Source organism: Rhyacophila brunnea, unplaced genomic scaffold (assembly GCF_057557595.1).
Source record: "Rhyacophila brunnea isolate RB1 unplaced genomic scaffold, BYU_Rbru_1.0 scaffold_7, whole genome shotgun sequence".
NCBI classification, from domain to species: Eukaryota; Metazoa; Arthropoda; class Insecta; order Trichoptera; family Rhyacophilidae; genus Rhyacophila; species Rhyacophila brunnea.
Window position 1 is genome coordinate 20980082 of NW_028233339.1, and position 26017 is coordinate 21006098.

General features: G+C 34.4%; 1 protein-coding gene across 8 annotated transcripts in view; it reads left to right on the forward strand.

The window, feature by feature from the left end:
- mrj (DnaJ heat shock protein family (Hsp40) member B6 mrj) overlaps window positions 1–26017 on the forward strand; it is a 246181-nt gene that overhangs the window by 130003 nt on the left and 90161 nt on the right. For 6 of the 8 annotated variants that reach the window (XM_085957787.1, XM_085957792.1, XM_085957789.1 and 3 more), the window contains one exon: window positions 14572–14652. The gene's annotated coding sequence lies outside the window, so the exon portion shown is untranslated. Of the gene's footprint in view, window positions 1–1152; window positions 1456–14571; window positions 14653–26017 lie in introns of those variants that run through there. The other 2 variants (XM_085957791.1, XM_085957794.1) reach the window with 2 other exon arrangements.

Consider the following 26017-nt stretch of genomic DNA (forward strand, 5'->3'; position numbering starts at 1 on the left):
TAATTTGTACCAAAACCGAATGGAATTTTCATCCATAAGCACTTTTCCGAAGCTATAATATGTACCTACGATGTTAAAAATTGGTAGCAATCATGTAAACTACGGCATTTATTTGAAAACTATGGCTTTTCTCTTCCATTAAATAAATTAAATTGAATACCAATTCTAAATTAATTAATATTTGATTGGGTACTTACTTAGACGCTTAACTTTTAGAGATATACAATAATTATTGCGTGCGCATAGTTCTGTTGATCGAAGGAAATTTTTTCTTGCCATTTGAGAATCGCCCAATTTACCTTCATACAAATTGCATATATCTACTGTTAGGAGGTACCATGTGATATTACGGCCAAGCTAAATAATTGGTTGTTCTAAACATACCAAATTAAATTTTATTTATTCAAAATTCCCGTACTTTCGAGACATATTTTCAACATATATTCAGTTGTCTGAATATTTACTAGGATTAGTTACAGTAAAACCAAGACAGCTGTCAATATAATATGACACGTATAGAATTAACAAACAAAAATTGTTTCAAAACAATTATAATGGAATTATATCACATAAACGCCAGTCTCGAACGGAAGACGATGTCAAAATAAATAGTAGTTTGGTAAAATGAAATTACCGTATTCTCTCATAAGCGGACCATATCGGGCTACCTACACATTGTGTATAGATTATATTAAGATTTTTTTTCACGGAACAGGTGTAAATTATTTGCTCAACCATCGAGTCTTTGCACTGGATCCAAACGCACTTTGAATAAAATAATACCGACCACGCCACAGTGGATGCACTTTTAAATAAGTATAGTACTCGTACTATTTTTCCACTTAAATCGTACATAGGTTCTGTAATGAGAAAATAAAAATATGCGTCTGTCAGTTTGTCGTCTATCGTGTATTGTCATAATGATCCGACGTTGAACCAATGTTGCCAGGAGAAAGTAAACTTTTCAATTGAACGATAATGAGGGTTTTTTATGATAATGTATCGAATGTAGTTCACTTTGTGCGTGGTATATAATATAACATTATTTCGCTGTCGATATTGAAAATGATGGGCTCGATTTTCTCGCGGTCAAGTTTTGCCGCTTGGAGGCGGAGTGGTCAGTATTTCACATCTGAAAATATAAAATAAAACAGTTTTGTTTCGCGTTCGAAGCGGAGTGGACGTGTCGAGTCGGTCGAGTTTTCCTGTCATCTGGCTTGTCCGTCAAAGTCCGATCGAGCTTTTCATAAGGTTCTCATGCAGTTGTGAAAAGTGTTCATCTCTCATTATTTTTATACATATTTAATTATTGCATCCAAGCCTAAATATAAGTTACGTGTGTAAGAGTGAAAAATAAATGTGAATTAATATAATAATATAAATTTACATACATAGTTTCAAATTGGTGTGATTTTTGGTGTGGTGTTGTGTTTATAGATTCATTCGCCTTTAAAGGTAAATTATAATAATGTATAATCCTATTATGAAGCAATGACTTCAGTGGATACCTACTTTTATTGTAACTGCTTATGTTCAACTTAACAAGTATTACATGTATATTTTGCTTAGCTTTTTGCTGTTTAAATACAAAAATAATCAAATGGAAATACTTAAAAATAAATTTAAATTTTAGGGTGATCCCCACATTGTTTAATGTATTTAATTATACCCTGGGCGGGTGGGTGGGCTTGGGGTGATTAGACCGATTGGGTTCGATATTATTTCAAATTATTAATGTTACAATTTTATAAACATGTAGGTACCTACTACATAATATAGATTAAGTATTATACCTATTATTATAAAAAACAGATGCCAGTGCCACCCATTATCATGCATCTATCTAATTAGTAATGATTACGACAGTACCTATCCTAGTATTTTATTTATTTGACGGCTATTTTTCAAATTTATAATTTGCGTTTATGTGTATGTTTTTTCTTACCTTAACCCTTTAATACATCGACCCCTGTCACGCTGTCTTACACATTTACGTATGTTTTCTCTCGTGCGTTACAGATAAATCAAGACTAATGTATTTTGTAATACTCTGTTATATTACTACGAAGTCGATCATATCTTTCAAACAATTTATTATTGAATAATACACAGTTGTTCCATAAAGAGTATTAGTTAGGCAGACAATTGTATGCTGCAATAACTTGACATATTGATTGTTATGAACTGTTAAAGTAGCATTCAAATCAATTTTATTATTTATTTGTCACTAATCATAGACAATCGGACAGCCATTGTTACGATAGTAAAATAAGCCAAGTTTATTGGGCAGTCAGTTCGAACATAACTTGCTTACTGGCGTAGCTTCCGTCGTGCATTGCCTCAACAGCTCATTTTGACATGACAGCCAGGTATTGGTTTTTATTTATTCTATTATATATTTCTCTTGATTTATCTATCTGTATGTCTGTCTGTAACGCATGGTAGTAAACATATTATGTAAATATGTAAGACAGAGCGAGACAAGGAGAAGACGTACTAAAAGGGTAAGGTGAGAGAAAACATACACATAAATACAAATTCGAAATTTGAAAAATAAACTGACATGAAAATATAGGAATCGTTTATTTTAATTGAGTCGTGAAATAAAACAAATTGTAGTATTAATCACAGTTCACCGTTAGCTGATGTACCGGAAAGAGATGAACGTATAGTATTGAGATTTTAAAAAAATCGCGTTTCTGGAGCATTGCAGATAGTAGGTAATGTATCAGATTCAATTAGAATATAGATTTAATATTTAATAACGCTGTCAGATATACCATAACAGATATTTGAGAGGTACGACTTGATACCTACAAGTAGGTATCTACCAGAATTTTATACCAATATAGGTATAGAATTTTCTTTTGTCTTTCCCTTGTATTCTCGTGGTTTTTATTACGTTTTGTATTTAGACATGAATTTGATCTCGATGCTACATGGCCATTGGTTCCCGATATAATATCACATGGTGACTTGTGTTACGGACAATTATTATCCGGACACGAAAATATCATGTACCTATCGTGGTCTGGACTAGACATTGGAATCACGGTTTTTTCAATCACTTATAATCCACTGATATGGTCGTTAAGACTAATAGATTCACGGTTTGTTTTTGCTGTGTAAAGTAAACTGACTTGTGTCTATTTTTATTATAAACACGGCAAGCACGCAACGCGCAGACAGCGTTTCACAGCAGAAATATCTATATACGTAGGCACAAAAGCTTGTCTGTCACTTGCAATCAATATTCCGACGAGGTAATACACTCTATTGATTCGTACCCACTGGTACCTTACCTACCTACGGTTCATACTTGACGCTGAACATCCGGTCAATATTCCATCAGTTATTTGCATAATCATTAATTATACATACAGGCAACATAGGTATTGTGACTTAAAGAACCGCGAGAACGATTTGTATTATTTTGCCTATTCTGTAGGTACTTATTTATTCATTTGTGATTGTATTATCATCGTACTCGGATAATTGACCGTGAGTACAGATTCACAAGGTTATTCACAAAAGATTATTAAATAAATAATAATGATAAAATAATATTATTGTCATGCTGTATTGAACACTTGGTTTCATCAGAAACAGGTAACATTTGATAATACGGACCGTAATGCACTTTTAGAATTATGAATAATTCGAGTAGATTATTATGTTTATCTATTCCTGGATAATGCAGCAATCATACAGTAAACAAAGAAATCGTATAAAATAAAACCGTAATTCGAACTTAACTGAACCGTTATAAATAATATAGGTACGTGTACTATTTTTAGAAAATATTTATGCAATGAATACAATCGGTATTTATAAAACGGGTACAATCTTCGGCTTTGGTTACATAGTGAATAGAATATCCGTTTTTTGTAGATCTCAACTACATATGCATTTTCACGCTACACCCGCACTATAAAGCACCTAACGCCTGTTTATGAAAACATTAAAATGTCGGGATTAAATATAGCTTTTATACATACCTGCGTAACGTTTCAGTTCTGAAGCATAGGTATGATGACCACGCATAACATCAATTCGATTCCTTTAAGTTCAATATCACATATTCTCGTAGATCGGTCGTGTGTCGATTCAGACAAAAATTTTCTTTAGTCATTGTATGAATGGATTGGTTACTGAAAAATGTTATAATGTAAATAAATGTAAATTAATAACGGTATCGTTCAACCATAATATAACCGATTTACCATATTTTTACCATGTGCAAAATCTATCGAGGCCATATAGTATAAAATTCCTCACGCAAAGCTTTGGAAGTTTTTCAATTATTTGTTTGCTTGTATTTTATGTCGGTTCCGACTTATACTGTTCCCTTATTATACTAGAACTAGTCAATGAATAGGTCAATGTTATTCTAGTCACATTTTTAAGGCATGTGATTTCATTGTTTTTTGGAATACGGTGGGGTACAAAATAAATGCCCCTTTATAATTCGTTTGACTGAACACTTTCACAGCCTACCAACTGCCGCATCCACTCATCCTGTTATCATTTTTGAGGATGTAAGTAAAAGATTTTTATTTCCTGGAGTAACATTTGTTTGAACAAATCGTAATATTCGACGATATTACGTATAATATTTCGACGTCACGATATTTATGATGTATTGTGACAAAATACACGATGCATGAAAATAATTCAACTGATATCATTGAACATGCCATTGTTATTTCATTGAATGAATACACATCTCTTATCATTCACCATGCATTTCAGTTGCTATAAATTGTATCGTACCAATGAAATGAGTGAATATTAAACGTTTTTCTACAGAAAACTGTACTGTGTTAGAAATAACACACTTCTCGGAAAATAAACACTTCATTTAGTACTTCGATAGTTTCGTCGTGTTCGGCATACAGTGATAATTATTTACGGCCGTGGTTGGTTCTTTGCACGTGCGAGAATGCAATCAGAGTTCACGCCCTGGTGTAAATGTACCAAAGTAACCGATCCAGGTTAATTGGAAACATTGATTTTATACATATCCGTTTACTTGTGGAGCCCGTAAATGTTAATAGTATTTTCATGTCATGTTTTCTGTTTTACAGCTTATTAATTATAATTATTAACACGCCCAGATATTTTTAATGATAATTCAATGCGGGTTTCTTTCGGTCATTGGTACTTACCTCAGAGTAATAATATAAAGAGAGTAGGTATTGTTTGGCAAAATGAAGCTCAATTTTATTATTATTAACTTAACTATGAAACGGTATACCATCATGTTGCTTCTCAGTATGGCTACCAAATTGAACACAAAATAGTTAAAAAATAGCACAAAAACAATAAATTTTAGCAACACGTGCTCACAGTTTTTAAATGACTAGTCATTCCAATCAATATTTACCGGTGACGTGTACAAAAAATATTAAATTCAGCCGTAGAAATTCTATTTTACTCTAACGCATATTGCGGTAATATATATATAAGCTGCCGAATGCTTTCTCGCTTGCACTTATGGTTTGTTTTTGTTCCGGCCTTGGTACTTACACATTATTTTTGTTTTGATTTCTCTTGTTTTTTCCCCCATTGTTTACGTCAGAAAAAAAAACAACGCCTTACAACTTATCATATAAAAATCAATACCTACTACGTATTGTTTTGACATTGAAAATCCTCATAATAAGTGCCAAAACAAACTTCCGCAGTTGTAATAAAAATAAATGATAACAAAATGTATGAATCAAACCGCAAAACAATTTGAGTTATTTAAAAATAAATTGCCAGATTAAATTAAATTTGGTTTTTATGTTGAACAATATACGAGGGTGGGTCAATAATTCCTTAGAAAAAAGCATTAAAACAGTTTTTATTTTTGTATTTTTTTTTATTTCTCAACATAATCTCCTTGGAGCTCAATACACTTGGTTAGACGTTTCTCAATTTTTTTTAAACCGTCAGAAAAATAAGTTTTCGGAAGGTCCTCAAAATAAGCATTTGTCCGATCGATGACTTCTTCATTTGAAAAAAAACGTTGTCCACTTAGCCATTTTTTTAAGTTTGGGAAAAGGAAAAAGTCACTTGGGGCTAAATCTGGCGAATACGGTGGGTGGTCGACCAATTCGAACTTCAATTCTTCAATTTTAGCCATTGATCGTAAACATGTGTGAACACGGGCATTGTCCTGATGAAAGAGGATTTTTTTCCTGTTTAAATGAGGCCGTTTTTCTTCAATTTTGTTTTTTAGCTGGTCCAATAAAGATGCATAATAATCCCCTGTTATTGTTTTTCCTTTTTCCAAATAGTCAACGAAAATAATTCCACGTGCATCCCAAAATACAGTAGCCATAACCTTACCAGCTGATTTTACGGTTTTCGCCTTCTTTGGACATGGTTCGCCTTTCGCAATCCACTGCTTTGACTGTTCTTTCGTCTCGGGAGTATAGTGGTGTATCCATGTTTCATCTACAGTCACAAAGCGACGAAAAAATTCATCCGGATTGCGTTGCATGAGCGACAACAGGGCTTTAGAGGCCACCACCCTATTGCGTTTATTGTCGACTGTGAGCAAACGCGGCACCCATCTTGCAGAATTTTTTTTCATGCCCAATTTGTCATGTAAAATAGAAATGACGCTACCTTTTGAGATCCCTGTAACCTCAATTATCTCACTCAACTTTAATCTTCGGTCACTTAACACCATATCGTGGATTTTATTGATCATTTCTGGTGTAGTCACCTCTACAGGACGTCCTGAGCGTGGTTCATCCTTTGTTGATGTACGACCACGTTTAAACTCATTTAACCAGTTATAAATAGTTGCAAGTGAAGGAGCAGATATGCCGTGAACTAAATCCAACTCATTTTTTATTTCTTTTGCTGTTAACCCTTTTATATTAAAATGTTTAATAACAGCTCTAAACTCAATTTTCTCCATTTTCCATTTTTCCATTTTCCACAAGCAAATTTTTTTTTAAATGTACGAGAAACACACAACAACCCGACCAATCTGATTGAAACTTCGCAGCATACTGAATCGGTAGTGCCGCTGCAAGAAAACAAACCGCTTACAGTACTAGTCGCGCCACCTGTCGGCTTTTCTAAGGACTTATTGACCCACCCTCGTACATTTTAAATAATATGATATCTTATCTTACTAATCCAATTATCTAAAATCTTTATCAAAAACATTTCAGTTAATTATCTGAAGAATTAGAGACACATGGACACGAGCCACGACCAAACCACGAGTGGTGAGATACAAATTCAGTGTGTTAATGGTCTACAGATAGAATAGCAAGCAACCAGAAAATGAGAGGGTTGGACCGGGCAGAGTGAATTTGTCCATTCCCAACTGTTGTTTTAGAGTAGAACACGAATCCATAACGTATCCCTAACCAGTAGAATATAGATGGCAAAATTGCAAGGTGTGTTGAGGCATCCGAGATGCGACTGTATAGTTATCAAACGAGTGGGAAAGGACCGATAAGTTCTGCGTAGCATCAAAACTAGAAAACTACACCTCGAAAATTATGAGAAAACAAAAGTACCTACAACGTCCAAATTATTATCTAATGTAGCAGACAGAAAAGTGACGATATTACTCTGTTAGTGGACGACCTCAGTTAGGGGGTGAGACAAGAAGAAGCAATCTTCGCAAGGAATGCGCCATGACTGTTCCAAGGTCAATCTTCCTAAGGCGTTAAATGTTTTGTAATCAAGCTATTTTTTATTTATTAAATAATATACAAATTTTAAAATGCAGCATTGTTTATATATCATCATCATCAGCCGGGGTCGATCCACTGGTGGATGAAGGCCCCCCTTTTCTTCTCTCCGCGCTCCTACAACTCTTCTCAGTTCTTTGCTATTACGCACAGCTACCGAATTTTATCAGTCCGTCTATCCAGTGTGCGTATCTATTAGATTTTTTCTTCAAAATCATAGTACCGAATGACACTTGACTCTACAACCGTCGTAATCTGAGCTCAGTTTAGGCGGCTCTCGTGGTGCAGTGGATAAGGCGCTGGCCTTCCACCCGAGAGTTCTGGGTTCGATTCCCGGTCATGACAAAAACACTTATGTGTTTTTCTCAAAGCCTGGGTGTTTGTGATTGTTCAAAATTACTAACAAACCACCTTGTACGAAAAAGCAAGGACATGGTTATTAATAATTCAAAAAAAAAAAAAAAATCTGAGCTCAGTGATTTACCAATTAAGTTATTGACGCAATATTTAACCACGCCGAAGTTTCTTAAACATATTTTTTTGTCGAATTATTGCACTGGCATGTTGTTTACTCGCTTTGCTACTTGCGTACAAAGTATGCCTATTTGCCTATTAGAAAAAAAGTCTAACGTTGAATGAAATTTGATTTAATAAATACATCACAGCTGAATTCATTCGGTAACACATCACTTTGTGTTTTTAATAATATATAGGCGGCTTCTCACCGTGTCAGTGTGGAGATTTTACCTTTTAGATTCTGCCTGGGCCTTGCGCGCTTATCATGCAAATTGCGGTCTTTGTGGCTAGGCCTGCTTGCTTTGTCACGTTCCATTGTGTTCGGTGTTCACGTTGGTAACACTGGACACGTTTTACACACATAATCATACAATGGCCGACTGGTTCTACCACAATATCTCTCTTAACTTACAAAACAAAAATAATAATACACCACTAAATACTTGCTCTTATTTCGCACATACAAAATACATTGCTCGACGATGTTTCGTAACTTGTTAAATATCTAATATTGATGGAAAGATTTACACATAGATTTGAATTTGGAACGTGTGTGAGAAAAGTTAAAAAATAAAATTTTATCACTTGTCATTCAGGTTAATAATATGTCAACAGTTTTTTTGATTTTCAATTCAAATTTGTTGCTAATAGTTTTGTGAAATAAGCTGTTTTTTTAATTAGTGACGCATCATTAGTATGTTAACTAATATAATATTAAGTATAATTAATGCTGTAGGTAGGTATTTCGTTTTCTTTTTGCTCGAAATTCAGATTCATTTTCATACGAATACATGAAATAATATATTTCTGTATTTGCTTGAATTGTGTGTGCGATGTGCTTGACTGTGTTCATCCCACTATCTAAGTGGTATACACGAATATCCCAAATTTGCTCTAATAGTTAAAAATGGCTATTTTACTTTACATAATATTATAATATTAACATTTGAACATATATGCTTGTGCTGATATTATGATGATTTGTATATTTCAATGATAATTCAAGTATGGAATTTTATGTTTCCTAATTATACTAAAATTGCTATCTATCTGATATGGCGAGGGTCACATTATACTAGACTACCACAAGAGGGGATGATTAATATGATGCGCGACAGCTGACAACTCAATAACTCAAGTAGATTTATTTTATAATACAAATAATATCTGTAATTTTACCTGGTGAACCGTTGGGTTCCGTAGAATACCATTTGGGAAACGTTGTAGACATGTAGAGCATCACATTGCTCTTAACCTTAGCGATAGATAGGGACCCCTGCTAAACATCGTGGCTTGGGGGCCCGCTTCAGGATCTGGGCGGCTTGATCATGACTATAATATAATACATATGAATACCACAAGCAAATATCATTCCAAGTCCATTTTTTGTATAAAATGAACTGTTAATGCCATCTTGTGGAGAATTTCTTTCAGTATTTTTCTGTGTAAAAACATTTTCATTAAAGATCATTCCATGTGCATGAATACTGGTTAATATGTATTGTATTTTTGTCAATTGAGTAAATTTTCAAATAAATGGTAGTGTTTATTAATCATATTTTTATGTTAAATAATTATAAAAATCGTTTAAAAATTGTAGTGAAAGATTAATTGTAACAACTATTCAGAGTTTGAAACTTTAAAAATCGATTTATTCAAAATGATACAGATGTGACATTGAATGATATTTGCTTGTGGTCTTCATATATATTATAGGTATATACATATGGGTAAATTTAACTTTTTGTCTACATATCTATCGCAGGATCGGTTGATGTTGATACCAATCCCCAATTATTGACACGTGCCTCCATTTCTAGGCCGATCGGTGAAGGCAGTGACAGCGAATTAATTGAATTATTCCTGATCCAATTAAACTCGTCTTTCAGCGGCCAAATTTTACGCGTGAAATTGAAAATACACAATTTATTCTTATTTACGAGCGACCGGTCAAACTTGTTTCCTGATTGGTTAAATTCGCCACCACAATTTCGCCGTCATAAATAATTCCACGGCTCCATCAAACGGACGTAATACTTTTCGATAATATCATACCATTGTATCAACAGTTCATTTACCCCTGAAGAATATTGTATTAATGAATAGTTAATTTCTGAACCCAAGAGGTAAACTGGATTATTCGAACACAGCTTTTCATTCGAATCAAAAAACCAAATTATCTCATTTAAAACTGGTGCCATTTTAATTTAAATATGTATTTTGTTATACCGTAACAACGTACATTTCCAGTATGCATCGTTAAAAAAACGAATTATAATCTCATTCATTCGATTTATCTTCCTCTAATCTAAGATACTGGATTACGTACTCCAGTTAATTCACTTTATCATCCAAAACTTTTCGTATTCAAAAGTCTATTGGCTGAACATGACCATTGTTTCTTCGTCGAGATATTTATCGTACATTTCTAGTTATGTCAGTCATATGAGCTACACTCCCATCTTAATTTTTGGCCTGAAATATCGTTTTCAGAATCAAATACAAGTATACCGTTTTCAGATGTTTTGGGTATGGTATGAACCTACGTTCTGAACCGTATGTGTGTATTGACTAAGCTTAGCCATGCAGTAATTATTTTTAACAATCTGCGTTTACAACCATCACGCTTTTTTGACGCATTAGCTAAGATGCAGCGATATAATACTATATTGCATTTTTGTAATATAATTGAGATTTTGACGAAGAATTAACCAATTATATTTTTATTTTCTCAACAAACTTACTCGAAATTCGCTTTCAAATTGATCATGAAGAAGCCCGCGTGAACTTGTCTCACTTATCACTTGATTCGTACTGTATTAATCACGTCTTGCACCAGGAGTAAAAGAAAGAGCAGAGGCGAATCTCTGTGCTTTAAAATGTTATCTCGCAGAAGCTCTTTCCACAGTACGATAATAGTTTGACGATGAGTACAATGAGTGTTCAAAAGAAGACCTAAATTTATAATTATCACAAAGACTGAAAAATTGAGTATTTCTTTGCGATAGTGAAAGAATAGTGTTGCTTAATTTCTAACGCCTCATACATTTGTTCATGTTAGCAATGGGAGGGTGTGGTAGATCACTGCCAGTTTTAAAACTGGATAGTAGATCATAGCCTACTTGAAGTTGACATGGTTGCTATATTAAATTTTCTCTACTTGTCCATCAATAATGTTTTCTCTACGAATTGATTTTCTGCGCAAAATATTAACGTAGAAAGCATGCACTTAATAAAATGTATCTATGATTTCCAATTCATTTTACTGCGTTGTTTACGACTATACGTATTTATAACTTTGTGAAATGTTTATTATAGCCTCTCAATGTGTAGATACATGCTTTCGCGACAGTGCTCTCTGTAATGCTTAAATTTCTATGCAATTATTGTCAATTTTAAACGCAACGCCCACTTTCTTCAAAGAAAATCTTTTACGACTTCGGTTCGTTTGTTTGCGTCTCAGTAAAATATGCATATACATTCTGACGTACAATCAATGGATGCAACATAATAGTACATAAGACCATTATTATAATGAAATAAATTACACCTCAATCTTGAATTTAATTTTGTGTCGTAATTAGTGTGAATTATAAAATGCGTCATTGTTGGAAATATACTGCTATTTCAACGTTTCCCGCTTTATCAAGGCGATGAATTTGATAATGATACAAACGGAAATAGATGTATAGCAAACGTTGTATCAAATACTCAGGATAACGTCCAAATACTAGAATACACAAATTTAATTTTATGCAATCGACAAATTTCAAGGTTTTTTTATTAATCCCACTGCATTTATTGTTCTAATCTAATATAATACGACTAATTAGGCTTACACTTTAATTTCGACTACTATGACAAATTAATGTCACATATTTTGACAGATCCTTCTTGATTAAAAGCTTTTACCAGTCTAATTTAATATCATAATAATGTTAAATTCTGATATTTCAATTCGAGCTTTAATAACTTTGCTGAATTAACTAGGGGTTCAGTACCTACTTTCTGTTATTAAATTATGAATAGGTATTATTTATTAGGCTTACACTTTAATTTTGACTACTATGAGTGATATGACAAATATCACAATATACTATTTTGACGAATGAGTCTAATTTAATTTCATAATAACGTTAAATTCTGATATTTCAATTCGAGCTTTAACAACTTTGCTAGATGATTGATTATCTAGGGATTCAGTACTTTCTGTTATTAAATTATGAATATTATTTTTAATACCCAGACTTTAGTCAAAGTTCCAGTATTGCAATATAGAGTGAAATAAAAAAAATGTGTCTGTTTATTTTATTTGATCTTTTAATCTACTCGTGGTGCTTGATACAGTTTAGTCTCGTCATTTTGCAAGTTTGATTTAATTATTGGGAAGAATACAAATTTATTTAGTTATCATTAAACATTGAAAGGTATCCCCATGCTTGATAATTTTATTACGGTTATGATAAACTGAACGATTGATAATGTTGCCAGTAGTTATAGTGGCATCTTCACTCTTCAACCAGACCAGTGAATCCACTTTTTTTTTAAAAGGAGTTCCACCGACCAGTGGAAAATATAATGGGGTATCCGAGCTATATGTAGGTATATTATGGATATTTTATTTTAAATCAAAACTTAAAAAAAATGGTAGGAGCAAGATATCCAACAACATAAGTAAAAAAATACTTTTGTAAAGTATTACGTTTTAGAGATAATAATACGAGGGTGGGTCAATAAGTCCTTAGAAAAGCCGACAGGTGGCGCGACTAGTACTGTAAGCGGTTTGTTTTCATGCAGCGGCACTACCGATTCAGTATGCTGCGAAGTTTCAATCAGATTGGTCGGGTTGTTGTGTGTTTCTCGTACATTTAAAAAAAAAATTTGCTTGTGGAAAATGGAAAAATGGAAAATGGAGAAAATTGAGTTTAGAGCTGTTATTAAACATTTTAATATAAAAGGGTTAACAGCAAAGGAAATAAAAAATGAGTTGGATTTAGTTCACGGCATATCTGCTCCTTCACTTGCAACTATTTATAACTGGTTAAATGAATTTAAACGTGGTCGTACATCAACAAAGGATGAACCACGCTCAGGACGTCCTGTAGAGGTGACTACACCAGAAATGATCAATAAAATCCACGATATGGTGTTAAGTGACCGAAGATTAAAGTTGAGTGAGATAATTGAGGTTACAGGGATCTCAAAAGGTAGCGTCATTTCTATTTTACATGACAAATTGGGCATGAAAAATATTTCTGCAAGATGGGTGCCGCGTTTGCTCACAGTCGACAATAAACGCAATAGGGTGGTGGCCTCTAAAGCCCTTTTGTCGCTCATGCAACGCAATCCGGATGAATTTTTTCGTCGCTTTGTGACTGTAGATGAAACATGGATACACCACTATACTCCCGAGACGAAAGAACAGTCAAAGCAGTGGATTGCGAAGGCAAACCATGTCCAAAGAAGGCGAAAACCGTAAAATCAGCTGGTAAGGTTATGGCTACTGTATTTTGGGATGCACGTGAAATTATTTTCGTTGACTATTTGGAAAAAGGAAAAAAAATAACAGGGGATTATTATGCATCTTTATTGGACCAGCTAAAAAACAAAATTGAAGAAAAACGGCCTCATTTAAACAGGAAAAAAATCCTCTTTCATCAGGACAATGCTCGTGTTCACACATGTTTACGATCAATGGCTAAAATTGAAGAATTGAAGTTCGAATTGGTCGACCACCCACCGTATTCGCCAGATTTAGCCCCCAGTGACTTTTTCCTTTTCCCAAACTTAAAAAAATGGCTAAGTGGACAACGTTTTTTTTCAAATGAAGAAGTCATCGATCGGAGAAATGCTTATTTTGAGGACCTTCCGAAAACTTATTTTTCTGACGGTTTAAAAAATATTGAGAAACGTCTAACCAAGTGTATTGAGCTCCAAGGAGATTATGTTGAGAAATAAAAAAAAAATACAAAAATAAAAACTGTTTTAATGCTTTTTTCTAAGGAATTATTGACCCACCCTCGTATCTTAATTTATATATTTTTGAGTGACGATGAACAAATACAATAGAATAACAATATTACAAAATTTAAAAAATACTTGAAACTCGAAACTCTGACATTTTAAAAAGTTTCGGTTCGATGTTTACAAAATTCGGAATAATAGGTTGCGGTTCCAAAATAATTAAGGGGTTCTTGGGGTTCGGTTCCGGTTCCATTTTCCACATTCCAGCTCTGCTTCAAAACTCAACATCAACTGCATTATTTAAGTAATATTGAAATGTAGAATAATTATACCTTATTAAAGTTTAACAACTTTGACTGATGTGAGTTTTTCTTATCTTTTTCAGGACAGGGGAGGCAAAACTTTTTCGTCGCTGGCTCGATGGGAAACCACTAGCGGAGTGGGCGAGACAAAACAGCAAATTCAGGTGTGTATTAAAAGGTTTCTTGTCGGTAAGATCACGAGGACGTGTTCAATTACATAATTTATGTACCCTACCATCATTTGGGCGAGACGCAAGTATTTTATAAATAAACGCTATATCTTAAGACCAAAATTAAACCACTAGCTTTTCATAGTTCACGGCGGAACACTTGAGTGATCCAAAACTACCACATTCAACAAACATTAGGTTTAGACATCTTTTTTATGATGTGTTTATAGGCCGAAACATTATTTTTCGATTTCTAGTAGGTATTCGGCACTACTGCTTATAGCAAATTTCTCTTCATTCGGTTTACGTGGTTAATTTGGTTGGTCAACACGATCAAAACTGGTTCTCAGGTTTATGATTTTTACAAACCATTCTTTCGTCATTAATTTTTAATTAATCATTAGTAAGTTGTAGTTAATTTAATCCGTTATATACTTACATATAATAAATTAATTGGTCAGAATTTGAATCGATTTATTGAGGAAGTAGTTCATATTAAGAAATTCATAAGTCAGTCTACATAATTAATTAGCATTCATTTTTTTTACATTGAGATATAACCGATTCCTACCTACATCTACGTCTTGGTGTACCTATATATCACGATATGATGTAGAAAGTTTTTTTCTCTAAATGTTTATTTACTGAAAAGTGATATATTCATGTAGGTGGCGTTGTTATCTAAATTAATAAAACTCATTTTGAACGGAAAATAAACAAGCGCGTGTAAGAGAAAAAATAACTTCCTGGCTAAGCCGGTGTCGCTGTCAGATAGGTCAAAGAGTTTACTCGGTCAGTGTCACAGTGTCAAATGACTCTTTATTTTTCACGCACGTAAAATCTAGATCGCCCAACATTTATGACGACTCGAATAGGTACATCTTTTCGTCGTTATATACGTTCAAATTTAATTCTTTTATGCAAACAGATATGGACGTAGGCTATATTTGTGTTTTTTATTACATAGATTTCTTGTTTAACATTTGTCAACACAATACTTTATGGGTCCGCAACAAAATACATTGCACTGTGGATCTGAACCTTATCCACTGCTTTCTCACATTTTATATGTTCAGAAAAAACCAATCCATGTATATTGTATACCGTTGACGTCTACGTCCTCTATCTCATTCTTTAGTGACTTTGGTACCCCATAAGTTGGTGTAAATAAATGCCTTGTCATGGATTAAACTTCTGATTGTGCTTTTCTAGTTTCTGTATGTCACTACTTACAGTTACAACCTGCTGCCATATTGACAATTGTTTTTCCTTCTTAGGATATTAAAGGAGACATTAGAAATTGCAACGCTGATTGTATAACATTCTTTTTTTTGCATCGCGAGTGCGTGGAGTACGAGTTCAAGTAAATTGGCGCATCTGATTAGTTCTACAGGAATGTCGGTAGGTACTAAACCTTAAACTCTATTCATTAGGAAGTTTTATGACTGAAAGCACATTTTTCCAAGTTTAGGCCATTTACGCAACAAGTAATCGATACCTACAATAGTTACAAATCAATCATTAACGACTACTTCAAAACTAGTACCTACCTAGATTATTGGGTAGAAATCCTTGCAAATTATCTCATTCACTACTATTGCGGGATGGTACACAACCATGGCCCCGCCCCCACAAGGGGGGGACTGACAGGTCTCTAAGGCTAGGGGCCTGGCGTGGAGGGTCGACCAGCTAAGTGAAATTAACACACATCGCAAATTTACTCTAATAGTAACAAAAAGTCGCCTGCGGCGCCTAAGGATTATTAAATATTTTAAATATGTGGTTGCGCGTTGCAATTTGATGTGATACGATGATTGATGTACCTACTTAAATGATAATTCTCCTGTAGAATTTGGGAAAGGGTTGTCGTGCATCACACTGCCCTTAACTTAGTGATAGGTAGGTGGGCCCGCCAAAGATCGTGGACTGGGGGGGAGCGTTTCAGGATGTGGGGACCATGAATACAGGACAAGTACAGGAAGTTAACCTGATTTTAAAGTTGTACGGTACTAAATGGTGTAAGTGTAGGTACTCGGTCGTAATATCCGCTTTATAATACAAGTGCATTTAACGATGTAGTTATTGCATGAAATTCTTAACGTCAGTTGATTTATAATCCCTATAAAGATAAGTCCATCCTGTGGCGATAACTTCGCCTCATCTACGCTCTGATTGATTCGCACAATTATTTATGAAGTGAACGACCATTAACCTTTCACCGCCAATCCAGATTAATTTGCGTATTCCAATGATGCGATCGTTACGCCAGTCCATTGAGCTCGATCCACTACGCCATAATAATATAATATAATATGGTGTCGTCTATAAATAATAAACGTCACACTATTTTCGGTATTTTTGACCCTCCCATCCCCATCGTCACACTTCACCACACAATCTATTACCTCCATATCTAAATTAACTACGTCATATTTTTGTGATTGTTGTCTGTATTCAGTACATGGCCCCCACACCCTGAAGCGGGTCCCCCTACCTATCGCTTAAGATAAAGGCAGTGTGACGCTCTACAGTAGCGTTTTCCAAATGGTGTAGGTACGCGGTAAAATTAATGTGTATATTTAGTGTTTTTGTGTATTTTAATATATCCACTTGAATTATGGAGTTGCGTATAACCACATCTTTTTAAATAGCAACATTATTGAAGGAAAATAGCACCGCAGGCGACTTTTTTATTATTATTAAAGCAAATTTGTGATGTGTGTTTATCTCACTTATCTGCAGCCCGATATCCTAACTATCGTCTCGTGTGGCACCAGACGACATGACGTAATTGTGACGTCAGCCAATACACGCTCGAGCGGGCGGCATGTATTGGCTGACGTCACAATTACGTCATGTCGTCTGGTGCCACACGAGACGATAGTTAGGAAATTGGGCTGCTGGTCGACTCCCCTCGCCGGGCCCCTCCTGAGCCCGGGCCCTCAGGCTATAGCCCTGTCAGCCCGGGGCCATGGTTCTGTGCCATCCTGCAATAGTAGTGTACGGGATAATTTGCAAGGATTTCTGCCCAATACGTTTTAAATGCACTAAAAGTACATATATATAGATTATAGACGTAGACTCAGTACAAATGTATAAGACGGTTTTGTGTAGCTTTTTTTTCTCAAAAATAATAGTTTAAACTTAAAGATTATATACAATAAAATTTAATTAAAATAACTGATAATACTGACTATTTATATCGGCCAATGGGCAGCCATATAAAGCAAATTCTATCGGATAACAAATATTATGTTGGTGTCATTGACCGTCTTAAATATTAAATTCACCTTTACCATTGTTAAATTACAAAATAATATGATGCTTAATCTCATTATAGAATGCTAACTTTCCGAATGTAATGACCTCTCTGTACGGAATACCAACAACGCAAATAGCACCCATCGGGTAAAAAGAGAGTAACGTAATGTAAACAGTGTGAATTGCTAGTCGGTTTTGTTGTCGAACATTATCCGACTCGGCCAGGAATAGACGTCACCAGTGACGTCCCTAGACAAAATGCCGCCCCTAGGCAGCGTCAAAATGCCGCCCCATTTTTTTTTATCATCCTTTCATTACTCCAATATCTAAGAAATGTGTTGTATGAAGCATGGCCCCCTCATCCTGAAGCGGGCCCCATGTTAGGATCTTTGCCCCCCCTACCTATCGCTAAGGATAAAAGCAGTGTGACGCTCTACAGTAATATTTTCCAAATGGTGTACGCGTTAAAATTGATGTGTATATTTAGTGTTTTTTTGTATATTTTAATACATACACTTGAATTGTGGAGTTTTTGAGTATCGCTACAGAATTATAAATTGTATTGTGTAACCACATAATTTTAAATAATATCATTATTGAAGGAAAATAGCGCCGCAGGCGAATTTTTTGCTATTAGAGCAAATTTGTGATAAGTGTTTATCTCACTTATCGAGCCCGAGCCCCAGGTTTGAACCCTGTCAGCCCCCCCCTTGTGGTGGCCATGGTTTGGATACATTACTAATAAAATATACACCTACCACTAAGCTGAAACATACAAAATTAAATTTAGATATCAATAAATAAATAAGCGAATAAATATAATATTAGTTAGACACTTACCCAAATCACCAGAGTCTGAGATGCCATTTGGTTAATATGTCTGACACATTTGGTTTGTATCATTTAGTAATACCTACGCAGATGTATTATTTTCACACCATTTTTTCTATGCTGTTATTGTACCCTACAACATGTAAACAAAATAATTTTCCTCATTATTTTTTAATATAAACCTAAATTTAATCATAAATACACTATTAATTAATGGTCTCATCATTCAACCGTTGATGATTGAAATAAACTACAAATCCACACTATTATCAGCAAAAAATATGTTTACAAAACAAACGACTTAAAAGAAGGTATTGCACAGTATTGTATTCACAGCACGATAAATATGATATAATCTAGGTAGATTCCTACTAGTGTACGTTTTTATTACAATTAGCTGGTACTTAACGTAAATACCTATTATATGCACGAATACTAATTGATTATGTCAAATGTCAATAAGGATTAATAATCATTATGAATAGGTATCTATTTGCAATAGGTACATCCGGCAACTTTTAAATCTCGCGAATGACTGGCAAAAATATTTGGATAAATTAAAAAATACGGTATGTACCTACCTACCTATAAATCTCTACCATAAATTCTCCTTGTTTCGTTACCAACGTTGATATAATATATAATATTATTTTCTTTTAATAACTATGGCGCGACATAATTATTGGTTTTTGCGCAGTATACCTACCACTGTTATGAAAGGAACTCTTTAATCTGAGTAAATGACATTATATTATTATGACTGATTTATTATTCGTTTGTGATGTTTTACATTTATAAAAATATTCATAATGTGTATAGGCGCCAAGTTTATTAGCATTTGTATACGAAACCGAGCAGTCAAAAATAAAATAAAAAAATCTCTAGCGGAGCGTGGTGACATCATACTAAAATCGCTGTGAGTACCGACTGGATAATAATAAAAAAAAGCATCCGGAACAAAACATCTCCAAAGCTCTGGTTATAATATAACTAAGTTTAGGTAGCTATTTCTATATAATACCAAATGATTCTCATCGATTTGCCGCCCTTCGAGTATCTGCCGCCCCCAAGCGACGCTCAATCTGCCTACCCCCACGGGACGTCACTGGACGTCACCGGTTAAACACTTCAACATAGAAATACGATAAAGGCGCTCTCGTCCATGGCTGTATTTTTCCAAGATCACATGATTTTTCTCTTCACTTCTACAACAAATTGAAAAAGCGACGCAACTTTGTACAATGCAATAGGTATACACAAACCAAACTTATATTGATATTATAATTTATAATAAAACAATAATAAAATTATTTACCACGATATTGCATAAAATACATAAGTCCAGTTCCATTTTTTTAGGATGACACAAACGTCAAAGTGGCAAAATATGAAATGTCAATGGCATACTGGAATTGCACACCCGCAGCTAGAGTTGGGTATTTCCCGAGGAAATCTCAATCACGAGATTCGGGATTTCCCGAAATGATGAAATTTTGAATTCTCGAGATTCGGGATTTCTGTAAATCCGTTCTCGAGAATTCTCGGAATATCGGGAAATTTAAAAAAAATCCTAAAATCAGTGTAAAAACAGACAAATTCCATTTTTTTTATTTATGTAAGAGGACAAACAAAAAGAAGTAGGAAAACAAAAATTATTCAAAATATTACTAATTATTAAAATAGAATTTCAAAAAACACCGACTGTCAATCGCTGCGTCTGACAATCGCGTACGCTTTTGAGAGCAAAAATCCCTGATGTTGAAAAATTGCGCTCATTTTGAGTCGACGTTGGCTTAATTGTGTTAAATTCCCCATCAGTCTTTGAACGTTTTGTGTTTTCTGTCCACTTTTTTCATATAGAAAAATCGTTTTTTATTACGAGTATTATGTATTATCAAATATAATATTTGATAATACAGAAATCCCGAATCCCGAGGAAAGATTCTCGAGATCCGTGATTTCCCGAAATGTTAAAAATTTCAATTCTCGACATTCGGGATGGAAAATCTCGAAAAATTCTCGAGAATTCCCGTCGGGGAATTCCCGAAATCCAACTCTACTCGCAGCACCTGGATATAAATCACTGTCATAGGAAAAGGTTTTTCTTAAAAATCTTAATGTGATCTAGTTACTAAATAACGTGACCAGTTTTCACGACCGAATAATCGTTTTTCGCATGACATATTGTAGCATGCTTACTTTCGAATAAAGTCAATGTTTTATTCTAAATAGACCAGTATGTTGTTTTTAAGAAACAGGTGCGTTTCAAGCTTTCTTAAAATATAATATATACAATAGATAAACAATGCGCCCAGATCTGTATTTATTGCCGAATCAGGTGCGATCACTGATCAAGCAAGATACATCCGTCGATTTCCACGAATATTATTCTTTTAATAGAAATTATCTCATCGTATATCTATCCCCGGCGATTAACGATGTATCATACGTCCAATATCAAGTGCATTCGTTATTATTTGTTTGTGTTACAAGTATTATGGCTTTGCCAGTTGGATAACGCCGGAGCACAATTATTTCCAAGTCTCGTGTGTTTATGCAAAATGTTCGCACTTCATTGCGGTGGGCTGGTAGGTACTGCTTTTCATGGGCGGTAAATATAGACCGGCCGAGAATCGCGATTAATGCCCCCTTTGATAGCACTCGCGATGCGTTTCAAAGCGTGAATAATAATTCGCGAGATAATAAACAGTGCTCGTGCCCTTGGAGATTTATGCATCGCATCTATTCGCAATTGCAAGTTTTATTATGTAACTGCAAGTGTATTTTCTACCTTTTTTTCGTTAAACATTTTTCAGCTCGGAGCTTGTTGCGGTCGGCATATAAACCAGTCGCTAGCTTTTTAAGTCACAGTATGTTTGAGTAACAAAGTGATGCCCAAAAACGTAAACAATACGAAATTACGATTAGTTTGGATTTAGTATACCAAACAACTACTGTATTTGACACACCTATGACGAGAAGCTTACTGACCAAACGCTCACACATCGTACCAGTGATTACAGATCTTTTCATGGGTGGTAGATGTAAGTCACTCTACAGTTGCACTACAGAGCGATTCGCAGTTGTATTGGAATCAGTGTTTTGAACTGTCATTCACATACATATGTCAGATAGGGTATGGAAATAGGCCAGAAGGCAAAAAAAGCCGTTTCTCGTAAAATTAAAAAAAATTGTGGAAAGTATCATTTAAAAATAATAAGTTATTATTAGGTACCTACCCATTATGAATATTGTTTACACGTGAACGAGTATTTTGCCGATAGAGCAATTCGCGTACTTCCCTAACCAGTGGCGCGTTTAGTGACGTAGAGGTCCAACGCACTGACTAATTTTGACGGTAAAAAATAAACAATCTAATTTTAATTTTCTAAATAAATACGTCATGCATTCGACAGATATATTATTTTTACCGTGTTTATTTTGTTATTATATTTTATCTACTTATCTTTTTTTATATTTATGTATAATTTAATAATTTTGTAACTCCTTTGAAATGTTTGGAGGACCCGTTTAAAATTTTCTGACTAATCAATTGATGACTAATCGCCGCTGCACATAACCCTTAATTAAAATATCAAAAATCGTAAAGTTAGGTACTGTGTCGCTTGTTGGATCGTCTATTATACACGTCTATATAATTAACGTACGCTTGTCCTGGTCCAGCAGTCGATTAGTATGACAATGTTCTACTAACCTTGCTACGATACTTCTAGCGTAGTTTACGTTTATAAATAATACTTTAGGTGTTCGTAGATATATAAGTCAAGTTCATTGCGGAAAACAATGTTTGGCAGTTGTAATATGTAATGTTATTTTCCCAAGCCTCGGCCGGAATAATGAATGGCCTGAAAACGTGTATGAGTTCCGCGCCAGCTGAAAAATCGTCTGAACGTGTTTGCTGTCGTTTGACTAAATCGCGAAAAATGATATTGACCTCCAAATAGTGCAAAGTCCTCAGTAGTTTCGCGAAGCGGTCGAACCTTGAGCGAACATTCAAGCGATCGTTTCATATTTGAATAAAGCGTTTATCGCATCACGTTTTCATCGAGCAATCTGTAAATTCGTCCATTTCAAGTTTGAAATGTAATCGTCTACGTGATCTGATCGGAAATACACTTCGGTAGAGTAAAGCACTCAGATCTGCATTCTCCTCTTCCTTTGTTCTCTTGCCATGTAATGTGGGCTTTTATGATACAAATAAAAGATTATGTCAGTCGTAATACACATCGTAAAGTAAAAACTATCCGGCATCTAATGTACCTACCTATATGTACGTCCATTTCTTTATATTATTATGAAAAAAGAAAAATAATATTGACGATTTCGAAACAAAGTTTTTTTTATTAATTTTAACCATCTTTAACTTATTTACATTGACAGCTGTTTCGGGTCATTAAACCATTTTCAGACCGATCCTAAGATAACTTAATTAATACAAATAATATGTACCTATTCCAATGCTGTACCTAATAATAATAACATTGATACAATTCTGACCGAGTTTGATAGATGAACCGAGTTGCGCGGAGATACTAATCACATCAAGGGAATCACACGTTGCAGATTGCATTTCCCATACTGCTTGCATTTGACCTCCGCTCACGCTACGTAGATATATAGTTGAACGGTTGTGACTCGCTGTGTAGTTCGGAAAGTCCACAGTCGGCCGGCGAGACTCGACCCCACTCGCACACCACCTACTACCCTATCGCGCTTAGTCCGCGTACATTCATAGTGCCCAGACATGTAGTTACAACCACTATTTGGATGCTCATCTGTAGTCTCACGTAATGCATTTTTATCATAGAAGAGTCTACAATTACTTAGGTATTACGTACAGTCTAAAGTAATGCAGAAGTACCCACAGTTTAAAAAAAATGTGGATAAACGACAGTAATGAATCCTCGAGATAAATAAACCAGGCAATTTTAGTCAGCGTTTCTCGCACCGCATAATATTGTGACACAATATGACAAGACTTCGATTTCACTAGGTCGCGATCACATTGATTGATCGTATATAACATAACTTGGATTATGTTTTGTTGTGATTTCATTTCACCTTGATAAAAAGGCACGTAGCGCAGTGAAAATAGGAAGAGTGGTTTATCGTCTTTCACATGGCATATTTTTCAAGGTTTACTGACTTACTAGTTGCTTTATTTGGCGCAGAAGAAATTACTCTTACTCATATACAATGATTGAAATAATTAAAATAATTAAATAAGCATTTCCTAATTAAATATTGATAATTGGATCAACGAATGTATTCGCACAGCGCCTACATACGTGGTAAAAAGGAGCCAAGATCGAGTGAATATATGAGTGAATCCATAACATTTAATGATGGTGTTTCCTTGCGGTCATATGCTACCTGGAACAGGTGGAGCTGCACTTATGCTACGAAATACGGCGTCTTTCTGTACCTACAACAAGTTCGCGAATGCTGTACTTCTTCCTCTCATAATATGGCCGAGGTACTGTAGTTTTCTGGGTCCTTTTCCATTCGTAAGACCGTCAACATTAGTTATCTTGTCAGTTCAAGGGACTTTGAGTTTATTAAATATTCGTGATAATAATCTTGTTTGGACACTCGATACCATGCAATAGTAAAAAAATGAGAGGATAAATAATGTCAGATCTTGATGGAGATATCTTTAATTGTTTTAAATAGTATTAATTATTAAAATAACTCCAATAATTTTGCTGGAAAAGAGGTCGCGAAATACCTAACGGTAGGCGTCTATAACATGCTGTTTATGTTGGATGGTTGGCTTATTTCAAAATCTATTGTCATATTAACTGATTTTTTTTCCAAAACGTGTCTCATTGTCTCAAGTTTTGACCCAAGTTTCTTCTAAATGGACCATTATTCTGTCAGTGTGCCAGAAAACGTTTGGAGGAGATAGAATAGGATTATCAGATAAAATATCGTGCTGTAACAATATTGCATGCATGTCATGTAGTCGGTTCTATGCTAAGATATGCTGACAGGCTCGTTAAAAATGAGCTGCTTTAAGAAACAAGAATTAGAATATATTAAAATATATAAGTGATTATAAAAAAACACCCGAAACGTGTGAATTCTGTTCCTATTTTGTATTCAATGGCATGTCATGTACTGGGACAGTGTTGTAGCTATCTAATTGTATATTTAGGTATATTAATTTTATTTTATCTCTGCATCATTATCAAAGCAGGACGTAAGACTGCGGTTTATTTAAAGCAGTTATGCATAACCTATTTGTCAGTAGGGTCGTCATTTAGCAAAATTTTAAATTGGATAACGATGTCGATAGGTTAGTGAGTGTTGGTAAAGTTAGTGCATAGATATTATGCGTCATATTTTAAGCAAAATTAAATGATACAGAAATACCCGTTTGCATAACGTTTCATTAAATTTTACACAAAAATATGATATATTTCGCCTAGAAATTTTAAACAATTGAAATCTTTGAAATTTGATTTTCTCAAACATACAAATAATATTATATCAATATGCTCTCTTTCTGAATCTAGTATTGTATGATTATACTCTTAAGCATTGGTCTATCGCGTTACTGTGACATGTTTATTCATCAACTTGTCAATGATGCTTTTAAAACACGCCTTTTTGTAAATCCAATGATATTTGATTTTTTTATTAGGATCGTTCTGGTGGTAGATTTATAGCACGAAACATCTATCAACAAATAACTCAAATATCGTAGAATTAACAAAAACACTTTGATTTAAATCCATAGTAAGTACTGAACTTTAACCACGTAAACTATAAGTAATTCCATTAATAACGTGGTAAATGCTGGTCACTCTTTCGGTGTCTTCGAAGCGGAAAGGGAGCTAAAAGTGTTTATTTTTTAAGCTCACAATTTGATTCTCATTCATCATTATATGCGCCATGCACCAAGTTATACCGGTATCAATATAATATATACACTGTCATATACAATACCATGTTTCATAGCAATTTAGCAATTAGCTAGAAACACTTTCGCAATCTCAGTTGGTAAATGATATAGCGGGCCGCGGGTTGTGTACCACTAGTTTAAAGTCACCCAACTATTTATGTAACGTGTCGGTATGTCACGGCTGTTTTAAAACCGCAAAATTTTGGATTCGCTAAATAATATATAGGTGAAAAAAACTAATTTAATTAAGTGCTTTATGAGATTCTTCAATTATGATTAAAAACTGTTTCTCTATTTCACCCACTGAATGAATTAATATTGAAAGCATTTTTATTCGTC